The sequence below is a fragment of the Pteropus alecto genome, unplaced genomic scaffold (assembly GCF_000325575.1).
Source record: "Pteropus alecto unplaced genomic scaffold, ASM32557v1 scaffold95, whole genome shotgun sequence".
Classification (NCBI taxonomy): domain Eukaryota; kingdom Metazoa; phylum Chordata; class Mammalia; order Chiroptera; family Pteropodidae; genus Pteropus; species Pteropus alecto.
This window is the reverse complement of record NW_006441071.1, coordinates 19,330,559-19,349,228: the sequence shown is the minus strand read 5'-3', so window position 1 is coordinate 19,349,228 and position 18,670 is coordinate 19,330,559. Positions and strand designations below refer to the sequence as shown.

General features: G+C 36.3%; 1 protein-coding gene across 3 annotated transcripts in view; it reads right to left on the bottom strand.

The window, feature by feature from the left end:
* TMC1 (transmembrane channel like 1) overlaps window positions 1–18,099 on the bottom strand; it is a 254,955-nt gene extending 236,856 nt beyond the window's left edge. For 2 of the 3 annotated variants that reach the window (XM_006918441.3, XM_025051461.1), the window contains exon 1: window positions 18,018–18,097. The gene's annotated coding sequence lies outside the window, so the exon portion shown is untranslated. Of the gene's footprint in view, window positions 1–18,017 lie in introns of all 3 variants that reach the window. The other variant, XM_025051460.1, reaches the window with a different exon arrangement.
* Window positions 18,100–18,670: the final 571 nt, after the last annotated feature.

The window sequence follows — 18,670 nt, the reverse complement described above, 5'->3', positions numbered from 1 at the left end:
GGTGGATGGAACCGTGTAAGGGGACAGAGGTTAGCACAAGAGTCCATGTGGGCCCTTCCAGGTCCAAACTTCCATGTCTCCCCTCACCCCCATTTCTCTGAAATGCAAATGTTGGTCTGTCCCACTGTAAATCCTGCTCGAGATGAAACAGAATTTTAAGTAGAATCTGTAAAACCATCCCTTCTCATTTCCTTCCTAGATGGTAGTTACAGTCACCTCTGACCACACCAAACCCAGCATCCTTTCCACATTTTACCTCAATTCCCATAAGCTTGTTTGCAACTTCCTATAGTTTATTTTCATCTCTCTCTAACAAACAAGGCCACCTGTGAAATGAGAGAAGACAGGGTCAACACATCACTCACCTGCTGGCTCAACAGAAAACACCACACAAACCCAGGGAAGCCTGTGTGGGGGCTGCCAGGAGGCAGCACAGATAATTTGCAAGCTGGCACCACAGTCGAATTCCTTAAACTTGAAGTCTCAAGTTTAAATAAGTCTGGTTGGAGAAGGGGCTGAGAATAAAGAGGGTGGGAGGATGGCCATGACTTTGCGATTAGACTGTAACCAACCCCTCCATACCACAGTTGTAACAAACCTTGGAGTCAGAAATGAATTTAGCACTCATCTAGTCCAACTCACATCTTAAGACAAGAAAACTGAGGCAAACAGGGAAGTGACCTGTCCCAGGCCACATGACTCATTAGTGGCACAGTCAGTGGGTGAGGGCATTTCAAGTATAAGGAACAAAAACAGAAAGAGAAAAGCTCACATTACCTCAGACAGTGAGGATTTGCTTTAAGGATGCACAAGGTGGGGATCGTCTGTAGTAGCACCAATTTCGCCCAGCGCTGAATATTGCAGGTACATGAGTAGCTCTCACTAGTAAATACAGTTGACCCTTGGCTTTGAATTGTACCGATTCGCTTACACACGGAATTTTTTTTTTTTTTTTTTCGATAAATGAGGTCGGCTCTTTGTATCCTTCGGCTTTGCATAAGCAGATTCCATATTTGTAGATTAAATCTCCTGCGGATCGAATACAGTATTTTCGCATTCCCAACCTTGGTTTCCCAGCCGCAGATAGAAGATAGTTTTCCATCCACATTTGGTTGAATCTGACAGTGTGAATGGCCAGCTATGGTTTTTTCCGGGGAGTCAATAATTACACGCGATTTTCGATTGTGCAACACTCCTAACCCCCTACATTGTTCGAGGGTCAGTTGTACATGCCCAGTCACTACTTTCGCTCTGGCAAACACTCCTTAGACATAAGTATCTGTCTCCCTGCTCTAGTCTTTTGCTATTATGGGCCGTAACTACTCTCCGCCTTTGCTTTTACTGTTCTTCGTAGGAACACATAAATCTCTCTTCTCCTCTGTGCTTCTTAATTCTGCTTCCCAGGGCTTCCGCTTCCTGTGGAGGCTTTCTGACTTATTTTCTCTGTGTCTCCTGCTTTCTGCCCCTCTCCGGGCAGTTCGCTATCCTTAGATAGACTTACATTCAAGCTCCGGGGAGGAAGAACTGATGGATTCACTTAGTAATTGCAGCTCTCCCACCAGACTTTAGAGTTCTTACATATAATGACCGCAGGGAGATACCCTTCCATGGTTAATCAGGATAAGATAGAAAAAGTTCAGTAGTCATCTTTCTTCAGAATGGGGCTTTGGGCATGGAAAACCATTACCACATAATAGATTCCTCCCCAAATTAGTACTTTGGACTAGATCCAATGTCCCCTCAGTTCTAGCATTAGTATTCAATAGTGAACAGAAAAATATTTCTGGAGCCAGGCTGGGTTTTAAAAGTTTAATAACTTTCTAGCAAGTTATGCTTTAGGAAAGTTATGCAATCTTAGATTCCTTATCTTCAACATAGAGATTATAATATAGTCTGTTTTATAGAGTTGTGGGAGGACTGGGAAAATTTACATAGACTATTTAGAAGAGAATCTGACATGTAAGTTATTATTATTATTATATTTTTTCCATAGCACCTTAATAGTTTTAAAATACATCTACAAATTCTTCGACACTTTTCCCACAAAGAATGAAGTTTAATTCTTCTCTTTTGAATATGGTCCACTTTAATGACTTGCTTCTAATAAGTAGCCAGCAACAAAAGTAATTCAGTGTGATTTCTCAGTCTAGGTCAGAGAAGGCAATAAAGCCTCTGCCCTGTTGGAATTCTTGCCCTTGGAACTCAGTCATGTTGTTGTGAGGAATCCCAGAATCCATGCAGAGGCCACATAGAGGTGTTTTAGCTGACAGTCTGAGCTAAGGTCTCAGTCAACAACCAGCATCAACCACAAGATATGTTGGTGAATAAATCTCAGTTAATCCCAGCCCCTGGCTTTTAAGTCTTCCGCCCAAGGTCCCAGATGTCATAGTTCAGAGTAAATGATCCACTCCAAGGCTTGTTTCATGACTCACAGAATCTGTGAGCATCATTTAGGGTTGATTTATATCATTTAGTTTTGAGGTAACTTACATAGCCATAGTAAGTGGAACAGCCCCTTTATTTCTTTATCTATGACAGTGCTATTAGTGGGGACCTTCACAGGAATCAGGTGACATTAGATTATCTCTAAAGGTTAGCTTCTACATTGCAGTTTTTCTTAACTAGAGGGTGGATTATAATGGTTCAGGAGCTATATTAAAAAAAAAAAAAAAAAAGCATATTCTAGGTCCAATCCCCAGACATGCTTACCAGCAGATATGAGATTTAATCATGTATAATTTGAAAATGTTCTTTATTTAACTCCTACAGATCTCCACAAGGGGAGACCACTGACATACCTAGTCCTCACTCTGAGTTCGAAGGGCAATAGTTCAAGACCTTCATTCATACTCATTAGATGTTTACTAAGAATCTCTATGTGTCTGGATCTGTTGCCTGGGACCATAATGGGAAGACCACACTCCCATTCCGGGAATGAAATAGAGGTACATTTGGTACTTCTGCTGTTTAAGCTTCTCTTGATGGAATCCAGTTCAGGAATAGAAGATACAAACTTCAGCTTTCAATAATGAATTTCCAGTATATTAGCATCAATCTATCAATTCTTCCCTTCAAGATCTGGAGAGCTAGAAATAAGAAGAGGATGTCCACGCTAGCCATGTCTATTCTACATTGTATTGAAGGTTTTTTGTTTTTTTGTTTTTTGTTTTTTTAAATTAGGGAAAAAAAAAGAAGTAAAAGGCATCTAGATTGGAAAAGAAGAAGTGAAATTATCTCTACTTGCAGATGACATGATCTTACATACAAAATCTGGAGAGTATATAGCGTGTCTTTCTGGGCCCTGAAGACAAAAAGGAGTTATTCTCCATCCCCAGTCCCCAGATCAGTGATTCTCAAACTTTAGTGTGCAAAAGAAAAATTTTAAACACTTATTCTTAGGCCCAACTCTCAGAGATTCTGATATACTAGCCTAGGAAACTTTTAGAAGCACTCTAGGAGAGTCTAATGCAAGTGAATTTCAGACCAGACTTTGTAAAAAATATAGAATTAATTTTTTGAGAAGTCACTTAGCACAATGAGTAATAGTGCAGTGTCTAGAACTCAATTGCCTGGGTTTAATTCTTGGCTCTTTGAACTGCTAGTTGTGTGACCTTGTGCATGGCACTTAACCTCATGATGCCTCAGTTTCCCCAACTGTAGAATGAGATTAATGATAGTGCCTACCTCTCCAATTTGATGCAAGCATTAACACATATAAAGCAGTTAGAATAATTACGTCTACTTATTGTGAACAATTTGAAATAGGGTAACTACTGGCTGCCCCTGGAAGCTAGACCTTGCCTATAAACAACTACAAGATTCAATGACCAATAAATATAGCCAAAAGCACATCACTCTCTGTTCAGCCTCTTTTTTTCTCACTTTCTCCTGCCCACCAGAAAAGCTGTCACAAATAAACACATTTGTAAGAAATAAGGCATGAGCCAGCTTATTTTTCTACAGTTTAAGTCCTTCTCTGCCTTAAGGACCATTTCTAATCTCCTATTTGATGATAATCTTTGGCATATCACCAGGCTTTTATTTTTTCATTATTGTGATTTATGCTGTTAGTGAATTGGGGTTTCCAGAGTTTTAATTTACAGTGCATTTTGCTAAGAGTTCATTTCAAAAGGCAAGCATGAGGACTAATGCTCCTAAAGCCATATGACTCATAAAATATACTTCTTCTCCACACCAACCCCATTCACTAGCATGATAGCAAATCTTTAACAGATTGCCTTGCAGCTAGGGAGGTGGCTCCCCAGTGCTCACATCAATAATTTATACTGATCAACACTTACTCAAATTAATGGTAATGATAATGTTGAACAGAAAGCATTTTTCTGTGTTTCCAAGTCTACTCACCAGAGGAACATAATTAGCATTCCTAAATAGATAGGAAACCTGAGAGGTGAAAGTTCAAAAATCACAGATATAGGCCTGTTTTTAAAATTTCTTGATAGCCAACTGAGAACAGCATTTTCTTATAGGGCAAAGTCTCTTACATACTAGATACCGTTACTACTTCACTGACAAGCGGGCAGAAAAAGCTCTCTTCTTGTATGGTGCTGCTGCAAATTTTTTTTCAGTTTAAAACTGTGGTTTCCTGAAGCAGTGAAAACCTGAAGAAAAAAAATGAAGCAGTTCAAAGAGAAGAAATCAGAGTGGGCTGATGATTCATGCATCCTCAGGAAGGGGGCTGGACATGACCTTTCAGATACATTACAGCCCTGTTTTGTGTATTTTACCATTCTACTTAAGCTCTAATTTATACTCAAATATTAGTTGCACCTCAAAAACAAATAAAATATTTTCATTCCTCTTCATTCCTCAATGTTTGGGCTTTAAATTTTCACCCAAAACTCTTATCAGACAAATACAAATTATATTTAAGTCACTTTATTCATGCAATTCTTTAAGGCCCATAACAGTTATAGAGAGCACATGGGTAGCATCAAAGAAAAACCCTAAACCTAATATAGCTCGGGAGTTGGTCTGTATTTCACCTAGAGTGTAAGACAACACTATTTGCTTCTTTGGAGGGAGAAGAATGGATATATTCTCGACCCTAAGTGACCTATTCTTGATCCCTTATAAACATAAAAAGCTGGCAGCTGGGTATTTATGTACTAAACTCTGCCCCTTCATCCACATACCATGTTTGGAGGAATTCAGAGGCACTTCCTGTTTGGGGTCATGACCCAAGGCCAGAAACTACAACTTAGGCAGAATTAGAGCAACAATATCTGCAAGTGGGATTGGCACCTCCTAAAAGTCATCCTCCCTAACCAAGAAATTTTGAACCCAAACCAAGGCAGAAGGCAGTAGGGAATATTAAACAAAAAGAAACAAACAAATAAAACAAAATAAAACTGAAACAAACTCACAGACACAAACCACAGAATGATGGTTGCCAGAGAAAAAGGGGGTAGGGTGAAATGAGTAAAGGGGATCAAATGTATAGTGACAGATGGGAATTAGAATTATGGTGAATACGCCATAGATAATTGAATTATAAGGTTGTACACCTGAAATTTATATAATGTTATCAACCAATGTTACCTTGATTATGAGAGAGAGAGAGAGAGAGAGAGAGAAAGCGCCTTTATTTGTACATTTTGTTGCTATTTGAGGTCACCTTCATAGCTGCTCATGTCTCCATGCCTGACTTCCCTTCTCTCACACACTTACACTCTCCCAGGCGTGAGAAGAGTGGCTCAAACACAGGGTTACAGTTTTGGGAAGTGGCGACATCCCTTACCGATCTGAAGTCAAGTTTATAGTACTGTCAGTAAGGAAATTTGTTTGCTGAGCTTTCTAAAATTAATCCATCTAAAAGCTACGTAGCAATAAAGGAATAAGCAGAGAATACCTATTTAATCCTGAAGAAGAATTTGCCAGTTTACAAAATTACCTGGTTAATTAATTTGGACCTTATAGTAATGGAACTAATTTAAAACCAAAATATCCATCATAAAACAGAAAGAGATCTGTTTCTATCAAGGTAATTGCCAGGATAATTGTCAAATCTCCCCTTCCATTTTGTTCCACTTCATGTAAGTCAAGCCTGCTGGTTTACATGCACTATTATAATCATATATCCTTATATTAATAACAAGTGTGTTCTGAGGGTAAATTTATAGTCAGAAACTTCCCTCCCCGAGGTAAGCATAGAAAAGAAAACAAGGGCTGTGTTCCCTATCGAGGCCATTGGTTTTATGTAAATAAATGAAAACTTTGTTTAAAATCTATGTCCTTATTGTGCCTATATTCAGAGGGTCTCTATATATTATAAGAAAATATTTTTACTGGAAAATAGCTATGAAACAATAAATTAATAAATGAAAGCACTGTCAGAATTTCAAGTTACTTCAAAAAATGATTGAAATTTGAAAAATTCCCTCCTTCCCACCTATGAAAGAATTTGTGAAGATGTTCTTGCTTCGTCCAGTATGACTCTTTATCCCCCATGAGTCCCAAGGAGCTGGGCTATTGGAGCTCCGAAACAGGTGGCCTTCAGTTACACCTGGCTGTTGAGCAGCCTGAGACTTCTTTACTCTGAGTCACCATCCACAAAGTCATGACTAATCCAATCTAGAAGTCTTAGAGAATTTTCTTCAAAACAAGAGCCTCAGACCCCAAGACCCAGAGGGCCCAAGTAGGTAATGCATAGTAAGGAGGGGGAAGAAGAATGGAAAGTATGGGCCCCAGTTACTCATGCAGTCTCTCCCTAACTCCAGCCAATTTTTGCCATGAGAGATTGTAGGTTTGATATTGCTGCATTTTCTCATTTTTAAGAAATTCCAGAAATCTGCTTTCATTGATATTTGCTGATTTATAAATATTGCAACAAATTCAAATTTTCAAAATACCATGATAGGAAATCAAAACACTTCTGTGATAATAATTACCAGTTTGTGATCTGTGGTTATAGTGTCATCTTCTGCAAATGTAGGCACACATGGGCACACTCGTATGCTGACCTACTCACTCACAAAGATTCTTCGGCCTCAAAAGTGATGGATTTGGGGAGTTAAATTAGTCAAACTTCAATCACCCTTTGAAATAGCTTGAGATTGTGTAATAGTCCTTTCATAGATTTATCAATTTATTATTTTGTAGTTATATGCCATTAAAAAGATTTTATTATAATTTATAGAAACCTACTGAACATATGTACACAATAAGGACATAGATTTTTAAAAGAGGTTCTCATTCATTTAGTGAACTATGAACTCCAATAAGAAAATTCTGTTTGAAGACTAAACATTTCATTTACATATAAATAAAATTATACATTTTATATATAAATAAAACTATATATGTACAGACCAAAAAAAATGGCACAAATTCAACAAAAAGTAAAGAATTAATGTTCTCTCATCTAAAATTTTGTTTATTCTCTATAATTACTAGAGTCAGTGAGTTTGAGTCAGAGAGCTCAAAATAACACTGAAAGAGGTCAGTGTCCTCACCTGTGTGAGGCAGGCAGTTAGTCAGCAGCAGAAAATTGCTAGGTGTGTCTATGATGACAAACTTCTAGATGTATATTATTCCACAATAATTTTTTTAAAGTGTAAAACGAAGAGTGGATGATTTGACTTCTGTATTACATATCATATTAAAACTTCCACATTATATGTCATACTAAAATTGTCAAGCTAAAAGAAGGATTCAATAATCAATAAAGCCCTTACTAAATGAAAAGATAAAGAAGGGATTCTTAAGGCGAAATGACCTCCAAGGGCAGACAACTAAGTTCTGTTCTGATTTTAAATTAAACACAAATATCTACTGAAAATTGTTCTTTGAAAAAAAGACAAATCTAATGTTCAAATATATATTCATTATAGCTTGAGAGTGTAATATACACACAAGAGACATCCCATAAAATGTTCATTACAGACTTGAATAGTCAATATACAATGCTGATATTTTTTTCCTCCCCTCACAAATGGCAGACCTCATTTTTCTGTGGAAATTGTTGAAAGGATTTTCAGTGTTCTGAGAATTGGGAGTCATTATGGGATGCAGTTTGAAAATACGTAGTTGCTTATTCAGAATAAGCTGAAAGCAAAAGTCTATTATTTCCTTTCCAAATCGTTCTAATGGGATCAGGTCAATCAGTTTCTTTCCTAGATCTTTATATTAAAAATGTTTTCCTTTTTTTCTCACTTAAAAAAGATCTGTTGCTTAGGAGCAGTGTAATTGTGTTTACAAACTCCTGGTGAACCTGTGGAGCACCATGATTAAAACTCAAGGCTAGACTTCAATGCCATATATTACAAAATAGCTGCTTAAAATCAGAGACTCTATTTAGACTAAATCGGGAGGAGGAACTTTTGTTTCCAGATTTACCATCGTGGTTGTTCTTCTATGGATACCCATAAACCATTCTGCCTCTTCAATTGTGAGGCAATTCCTAGCTCTATTTAAAGAATTTGGGTATCTAAATATCTAAGTATCTCTACTCCATGAAGGTGGGTGTTAGAATCTGAAAAGACTTGGAATCGAATTCTGATTCTGCCCCTTTAGAAGATGAATGTTCTTGGTTGAACCCTTTAACTCCTCTGAACCTTTGTTTCCCTATCTGGAAAATGATATTAATATGTCCTTTTCAGGCTTGTTGTGAGATTAAAAGACAAAACACTTGTAAAGAGTTAAGTATAATAGCAGAAATTTAAAAATAAAAATTTTAAGACAAAAGCAGTTTCAGTTTGTTAGAATGTAGGTGACAGAAACAACTTTCCAGGAGGTCAATAAATACCCTTCAGAAGAAATTCTTGAGTTCTTAAAGTTGGTTATTTCTATTCACTTGTAAATAAAGCTTGTTAGTTCTTACTATGTTCAAGGAGAATATGTCTGAGCGGGGAGGCAGAAGAGATGAAAAGGAAAGGAAGATGTCTGGATAGCTGAATCAGTTCCTCAAAGAATTTTAACTCTAGTAGTAAACGAGGACATAAGACTTGCCAGCAAATGACAGAAGTCAGAACAGAAAGTCATTCAGGCTGTGCTAGAGGTTGAGCTAAAGAGGAACAACAGTTGGGAAGAGATAATTTTGCTTCTGAATTGTTTTCTTTTATAGCTATGACTCTGAAACCTACGGCAGAACCTACTCTCTAAAATCATCTTTCTCAACCAGATGATTTTAGAGAATTTTAGAGTTTAACTACATTTTTAAGAGTTTGTGGTTAAATAACTCCACTTTACAGATATAGAAACTTGAGCCCTCCAAAGATGAAGCAACCAAGTTAGTGTAGGATCTAAACAAGAAATCATCTATTGTGTTTCTCCTGCCTCACAAAACCCTAAGTTCTCTTTGTATGAGGCAAATACCCTTTGAACACTGCATTTTTCTTCTACTACAGGAAGAGAATACTCAAACTTCAAATTAAAAATCTCTACAATATTTTGAACTTTAGGCTATTCCATGGCCTTAGTCTTTCTGCTCTTCTCCACTGTTCTTTTTTCGCCATCTCAACTCATGGCCTCCCTTCAACACTCTCCTGTCATTTGACACCAGACCTAACCTGGGTTTGTTCTTGTTGTTCTTGTCTGGTGCTAATGGCTCATAGGGCCCACACTCAAGGTGTGACATAGGACTAATAGGAAGTATCAAGGCAGCCTTTCAGAGATAGGTTGAAATGACCACAGGCTGAAGCAATCAGGTAAGGTTCCTGGTCGAGGGGAGTTTGATGGGAAGAGATCATTAACAGGAAGAGAAAAGATCACAGTATCTAGAAAAACACATGAAAATAACAATGTGGACATTAAGTAGACCACACTGGGAGAAGTAGAGAATTAATCTTGGTAATAGTCAGAGATTAATTTGGGTAGTCAGTATTAACTGTGGATGGTCTGTATGTTTTAAGATATAAACTTACCTGTCAATGTTGTACAGTATGTTTAGGAACAGAAAAGAATGGGAGCAGAAAAACTAATGAGTGTCACTGAGAAATAGGGAAGGTCCAAAATGATTCCACAGATATAAGCCATTATAACTAGGAGAATGACTGGGATCACTGGAAAATAATGGGGAATTCAAGAGGCAGACATTGTTTACAGACAAATATGAATTTTCATATACCCATGACAAGTCTGGGACAATTTGGTTATGCTCTAGTGGAAATACCATCAAGAAGTTAAAGCTGCAGAACCAGAATTTGTGAAATTGGTCTGGGTGAGATTATCCACACAAAAGTGAGATTTAATTCCATGATAACTGATGAAATATCCAAAGGAATAGCAGGGGCAAAATCAGAATTGATCATCACAATCTTGGATACATTTACAGTCATAACTATTTATTGATGACATAGTATTATCTACTCCATAGGACTGGATTAGATAAAACCAGCTTTTTCATTTTTAAAATAGATAAGCACATCTGGTTAAATTTGTTTAAATCTTTTTAAATTTTTAATCGTGGCAAAATGCACGTAGCATAAACTTTACCACCTTAACCTTTTTAAGTATACAGATAAGTGGTATTAAGTACATTCACATTGTTGTATAACTACCACCAACGCTCATCTCCAGAATTCTTTTCATCTTGCAAGATTGAAACTTTGTAACTATTAAACAATAACTTCTCATTCTAACCCCACACTTCCAGCACCTGGAAACCATTGTTTTATTTTCTGTGTCTATAAATTTTACTATTCTAAGAACTTTATGTAGGTGGAATCATATAGGATTTGTTATTTTGTGACTGGCTTATTTTACTTAACATAATATCCTTAAGGTTCACATATATTGTAGCACTTGTCAAAATTTCCTTCCTTTTTAAGGTTGAATAATATTCCATTGTACGTATATACCACATTTTGTTTATTCACCCATCTGTCAATAAACAGTTGATTACTTCCACCTTTTGGTTGTTAATGTTGCTGTCAACATGGTTGTACAAATATCTCTTCAAGCCCCTGCTTTCAATTCTTTTGGGTATATACTCCTAAATGGAATTATCGGATCATACGGTAATTCAATTTTTAACTTTTTAAGGAACCTCATACTGTTTTACAAAGAAGCTGCAATATTTGACATTACCACCAACAATGCACAAAGGTTCCAATTTCTTCATATCCTTGCCAACACATTATTTACCTTTTTCTTTTTTTTTTGATAGTATCTATTCTAAAGGGTGTGAGGTGGTATCTCATGCTAGTTAGAGATATGGTTATCTCATTTCTCTGATGATTAGTAATGTTGAGCATCTTTTCATGTTCTTATTGGACACATGTATATTTTTTGGAGAAATTTCTATTCAAGACTTTGGCCCATTTTTTAATCAGGGTGTTTTGTTGTTGAGCTTTAAAGGTCCTTTATATATTCTGGCATTAATCCCTTATCAGATATATTATGTTTAAATGTTTTCTCCTATTCTGTGGGCTTCTTTTTCATTCTGTTGATTGTGTCCTTTGATGTAGTTTTTAATTTTGATGTAATCTAACTTATCTTTTTCTTGTTACTGCCTGTGCTTTTGGTGTCATATCCAAGAAATCATTGCCAAATCCAATGTCATGAAGCTGCACCTGGTTTTTTTTTTTAACTTTATAAGGTAATTTGTATTCCATAAAATTCGCCCATCATAAATATGCAGTTCAATGATCTCAATTAAATTTATACAGTTGCACAACCATCACCACAATCCAGTTTGGGAACATTTTCATTACCCTAAGATCGTTTGTGCCAGTTTACAGTCAATCCCCAATGCCAGCCCCAGGCAACCACTGGTCTGCTTTCTGTCTCTATAGATTTGCCTGCACCTGATTAAATTTTAAAAGTTATTATTGCATAATCTCTTAAAAGACTAGCATTTCATAGAATTTGGAGGAATGGTAGTATTTCACACGATCCCTCATCACATTTTGTATGTTTTTTATAAATTTATTTTCACTGACTTACCATTTTGCTATCATGCTTTATTTTTATTGTAATCTTTGTCAAAAGCAATATTGAAAATAGATCTTGTTGGTAAATGGCACACTTAAAATATGTTATTCGAATTTTATTTAGTTCCTACAGTGTATCTCCTCTTGCTGAATTTAATTTCCTTCTAAAATAAGGCATGACATTTCCACTAAGGCACCCAGGTGGGTTATATGCCTGTCCTAATCAACAGCCACCTGTCATGATCCAAACAGGTTTCTAGGTTGTTTATATTCTCTCTTCCTCCCTTCCTAACTCAAGACTGAACCTCTTACTCCTGTACCAATCACATGTGCTCTGCACACATTACCACCTGTACTGAGTGGAATTCAGAGGCCTCAACTGAGACTTAAATATGCTGTAAGTAAATTCCTTGAGGCCTTGGTATGTGGAGGCCCACACCCATGTTATTATTCACATTGAGTTCCTTCCAAAACAAGTTTTTAATAAAAACAATATTGAGAAAGAAAAAACTGGAGTTTCAAAAAAAAATAGGAAGATGTTTTGAGTTGTTTCGGTGAGCAAATAATGTCTCTGATACCTAAGTCAAATTTCAAAAAGCTTATTTATTTTTAAAGGACATGGAACTCTGTAGAGACAGGTTTTAAGCCTAATTTCCTGAGGTGACGAGGTCAAATTTTGAGCTATGGATTTTTTAAAGAGTCAACTTTAGATTAAGAGCTTTGTGTTGGGCCAGTCCGTGTGACACACAGATGCTTTTATGAGTTTCAAATGCCTTAAAAATAAGCAGACCACTTAATTTTAGTGTTAGGGGAACAGGATTAGGACTTGAAGCATACCATGCCAAAGCAAGATAAAAGTGTGGGAAGGTATTATTACAGAGCAGGTTATGTTTGTGGCTTGAAAGAGTACCCCACACGCATATCATCTTTGTATGTTCAACTCAAAGAATGATAAGTAGGGAATAAATTCATTTGTCTAGAGGCCTAGGAGTCCCCAGGGAAAGTAAATATTCAAATCCCAAACTCTAATGAGTTTCACCATTATTCAACCATCCTGAGATTACTTGGAAGGCAAGGCCCCAAGTACATTCTCCCAAAGGAAAAAACAAAACAAAACTAACAAACAGACAAAACGAGGAACTCATCTTAAGACAGGGGACAATGGGTCAGTGGTTTGATCTCAATATCATTACCTAAATAATCATCAGGATAGTTCTGGACACAGTGTATAACTGAGTTTAATGATTTCTCCTGGCCTAGATCCTCTGTACTATGGATCTGTTTTTATGAGCAGCTATGCCTATTAATATAATGCAAGCAGTCTCATTGAGTTATCAGTCATAAAATGATATGGAGCAATCATAGCCAAGTATAACACTGCAGGGAGACTTCTCTACCTCCCTTCCCTGCACACTGGTCCTGAGAAGTTACTGCCAAACCATCGCAGTGAGAGTATTGGGGAACCATAAGAGGCTGCTTGTTTTCAGCAGATCCCTGTGACTTTGGCTTCTTCAGTCCTCTCTCTGTGAGACCCTTGGCAGCAAGCTTGGCAGTGTTTCTTCTCTCGATTATCTACCAGGACATTTTTTTGCAATAGCTAAAAATTAATTATAAAAGTTAAAATATTATGACATAGATTTTTATGTTTAAGGTCATAACTAAAGAGAAAACATGTTTTGTTATACAAGAGAGAAATTACAAAAGCATGTATTCTTGTTCTATACATTTTGGATATAGCAGACTGACCTGCGCTTGATAATTTAACTTACACTGAAATTTTTATTCTACATTAAAGAGTCTCCTATCCATGGAGTGGGCAAATTGTCAAGAAGAAATAAGAGATATTCTACCTCTCATCCCCAAGAAAGGGCAGTAGACAGGTTCTGGTGATTCTGAGCCCCAAGTCCTTCTTAATGGTTCTTTAAACTTCATTATTGGAAAAAAGAAGAAAAGATACCATTTATATTTTATGAAGATAAAGAAAGAAAGGAGCCAACACCCTGAGAAGATTCTAGAATTCAAAAAAAGGGGGGGGTGCGGATAGTGATTGTCATTTTGAGACAGGAAGATGCCTCGACATGCTTTAGTTGGGTGAAGGACTTTGTGGGAGAGCATTTGTTGGTAGTCTTGGGGCCTGAGCAAAGAGTTCTGAATAATCAGAAAGCAAGTTGTGTTATCCTTTGGTGCCACCCTTTTTAAAGGCCCATACTGCTCGGCAGAAAACTGTATATGCTGATGCACTGCTAGTGCCTGAAGCAGAGGACCAGAAGTGAAGCAGAAAACTGGTGGTTCCAGCAGAAAACTGGTGGTTCCAGCAGAGCCTAGACAGTGAAGGCACTTGAGAATGGAATTCTGACAGAGTATGTTTCGTGGCTTAGGGCCCTAGAGATCACAGATGATCAAGAGAAGGGCTTGGGAAGTGCTTAGTCTGTTCAGGATGCTGTCACAAAAAATATCATAAACTGGGTGATTGATAAGCAACAGAAATTTCCTTCTCACAGCTCTGAGGATGAGAAGTCCAAGGCATCAGCACATTTAGTATCTGGCGAGGATATTCTTCCTGCTTCATAGGCAGTCATCTTCTAGCTGTGTGCCCTCACACAGAAGAGACGAGAAATCTCTCTGAGGTCTCTTTTACAAGGGCACTACTTCCATTCGTAAGGGCTTCACACTCATGACCTAATCACCTCCTAAAGGCTCCACCTCTAATACCATCACAATCAGGGTTAGAATTCAACATGAATTTTGGAAGGACAAAAACATTTAGTCTGTAACAGGCAATGAAAGATCAAAAATATGGGAGGTTTAGAGTATGGTGGCTTAGAATACAAGCTCTGAAACCAGGTTTAGGCTTAAATTCTAGTTTCTTCAAAAAATTCTCATGCTTCCCCCCAACCTGCTCTCTCTAAATTAAGGAGAATAGGTCATTACATCACTGTTTAGGAGGTGCTATTTCTAATGAGAATGTGGCATATCCTTCAGATGTATAAGGATAAAAAATATGTATTAAGAACTGCTAAGATGATTTATGTCAAGGGCTTAGTACATGCCTGACACATCATAAGAATAAATAAATGGCTGGTTTAAGGACATAAAATATATGTATTTTAAAAAGTGTGATTTGGGTAAATTTTACTGGCTAGCATAATGAGTGTTGTACACATGTTACAAATCTATAGAAAAATACTTTACTAAAACACCAATTAATGATTTCTTGTTTCTTAAACTACATTTCAAAATTTTAATTTTCTTTTTTTATTCTAAATCCCCTCAAGCTATTAATATAGACTTGGCATGATTAGCCATTTGCTTAGAGGAGAAATAAACTTCTTTAGCCGTGAGACTAGAGCTCAGTCCTCATCAAAGGTAGTTACTGTGAATTCCTCCCTAAAATATTCAAACTGAGAATATATGGAATTCAAACTGGTTTCACTAAAAAGTGGAATCCTTACAGGATCATAGACTATAAACATGAGAAGTATACCCCTGCTATTTTATGCCTCCCCCACAAATTGTTTCCATCCATGTCTAAAATGCCAGTCTGTTTTCATGAATTTTAATTATGACTGGCACTACAGAGCTGCTGGGAATAAGAATTAGGCTGGGACGTAACGGAGGGCATTCTGACATCTGTGGAAACCCATAAAAGCTGTGATATTTGCAATTACAACTAGCTTCCAGAATGTAGAAGAAGCAAATGAGAGACCAGACTTTCAGACCAGTCTAGTAGTAACCATCAAGTTCTGAGGTTTTCTTCATGGACAAATACAAAAGGCAGAACTTGTGAAGTTAGGCTAAAATTGACAGAAGAAAAAGAGACCTACTGGAGTCAACATACTAACTTGCTCAATAGAATAAATACTGCGATTTAATAAAGAAGAGTTAAAGAATGCTTGGATCAATGTCAGTAGTTAGAAATAATGGTTGTTCCCAAATGGGAAAAATTTTGAATGAACATGACACTGAAACGTGACATTATAGTCTGTTTTGGTCAGAAAAGATATAAAAGAGGTATCTCATTTAGCACAATTTGCGGTATGAAAGTGGGTTCTTTGTATCTCAAAAAATAAATTTAAGTCATTGGGGCAGATTTTTTTTCCTAAGGAAAGCGATGTATTGTTTTGACAGAAAGTACACAAAGTCAATATCATCAAAAGCCTCGACTCCAGGAAAACTGTATCATCCTCAAACACACCCAAAGTCTGCCAATTCCCATTATTTATATGAGAAGCAATCAGATTAAATAAAATCTATGATAATTCAATAATGTCTTTGGGAACAAAAGCAAACAGCAACAGGGGTGTCAGCTAACTGCCTATGAAAGATATAGTAGTCCCCCCTTATCCATCGACAACATCTTCTGACATCCAACCATCGATAGCCTCATGGTTCAATACACTAGATCACCCAAAGCAGATTATTCCTCTTCTGATGTATCATCAGAAAGTCAGTAGTAGCCTAACACTATATCAAAATGCCTACATCATTCTCCTACTTCATCTCTTCACTTAGGCGTTTTATTATCTCACATCATCACAAGAAGGGTGAGTACAGTACAATAAGATATTTTAAGAGAGACGCCACATTCACATAATTCTTATTATAATCTATTGTTATAACTGTTCTATTTTATTAATTATTATTGTTGTTAATATCTTCCTTTCTCATAGGTATGTATAGGAAAAAACATTGTACATATAAAGTTCAGTGAAATTACTATCTGTGATTTCAGGCATCCACTGGGAGTCTTGGAACGTATCCCCCTCAGATAAGAGAGGACTACTGCACAAGAAAAAACAAATTTAATCGGTAATATCCTTAGTATTTAAAGAGCCAGAACTGGTGATAAACAATACCATGGGGGACAAATATAAAATATACAAACAAGTATGTGGCAACATGGAATAAATATTTATACAAAGGTACATGCCTTTGTATAGGAAGAGTTATTGCAATTCATGTCACTGTACCAATCCTTTAGCAGGCTGGAGGAAGTTCAGTCAAAAGAAATCTCAGGCAGAGACAAAACCTGAACTACTCCCATAGGAAGGCTGAACCCATACATCATTGTCTAGATCAGTGGCTTCTAAGCTTTTTAATTACCGTGTATCTATGAAGAAAACAAAATTTAAGCATATCTCTTCAATCTGTGTATACATATATACACTAAATTTATAAATATATAAAGATTATATGCATGTACTATTGTACTAACATATTATATACATTGTAAAATACACACAAAATAGAAATTATAAAAGGATGAGATAAAGATGACATAAATATTGTTTTATTTTATTTTTATTTTATTTATTAATTTATTAAATCTTTTTATTTTCACTTTAAAATTGATATTAAAATTTGTATAAATAATATGATTTAATATAGTTGATTATTTTTTGAAATCTTGGCTTAACATTCATGTTAACTTTATGTTCATTCTTTCTGTACTTGATTTTAATGATTGCCATAGCTGAAAAGTTAATTCCTAGTAATAAGGATGTGAAAAGAAAAAGGACCTTATTATCTTGCCTACTAAATCATGGTACTCATTTTTTAATTCACTCCACCAATTATGCAAAAGCTTTGTTTAAATTTGACACAGTATTCAACTAGGTCTATAATGATAGAAGAAGTAAATCCATATAGCATATATTCTCTTGATCACTTAAAAATTCACTAGAATTTACATTCATTTTTTTACCTGTTTTGCTGCCGAAGAACTGGGGTTATACGATTAAGAGAAATGTAAGCTCTCCCATTTTCCCCCACTATTAAGCAGTGTATAAATTATTATCTTCAAAATCAGATATTTTTGCAGGAAAATTTTTATCTATTCATCCATTCTGTGAGGTAGATAATGAAACTCCTAAACTCACTTGACCAAGTACATGCAAACCTCAGTGTGTGTCAATACACTGATATTAAGCAAGAGAGAACTCCACAGTCAATCCTTTGGGTTTGGGTAATTTCTACTCTTTTCCTTAAGGAACCTCAAATACCTGTCTGATGATCCATTTGTACAGGAATGAGTGCCATTTGTCTATTAAATATCAGTAAATCTTAATTTCCTTCCTCTAAATTTTAATGTAAAGCCATAAGTTGTAAACTTTTTCCACTTACCAAGAAATGATCTTATTCAGACCCTGGTGAGTAAGTCCTCAACTCTGAAATGAATGTCTCTCCATGAAGACTTAGCTCCTCTCTCCCTACAGAGTATGTTTTATGACTCACAGAGTAATTCTGGAGGTGGGGTTATAGGTTAACAATTGCTTAACATTTTTAGTGACTTTGGGCTGCTGAATTTATTTCTTTTTTTGTGGAGAGTTTAACCAAAAAAAAAAAAAAAATCACTTTATTTTCCAGAGATTTATTGTGATTCTATTATCTTACCACTTTCAAATTCCATATAAAAACTTGAATAATTTAGAACCAAAATGAATACTCTCTGAAAAATCTAGACCAGAGAGCAGAGCTTTTTCTGTAAAAGACCAGGCTTTATTGCTCATACCTGTAAGTTGTTGCTGCAATTACTCAGCTCTGCCACTGTTGCTTGAAAGCAGCCATAGACAGTAGGTAAAAGAATGTACATGGCTGTGATTCCATAAAGTCGTACTTACAAAAATAGGTAGCAGGAAGGATTTGGCTTGTGGACCATAGATTGCCAACTTCATGTCTAGACAATTGCTTGCCTCGCCCTATCTGATTTGACTATAGTGATATGAGTCTGGGCAATTTTACATAGCTATCTTTTGAATCTTGCTCTTTTCTTTTAC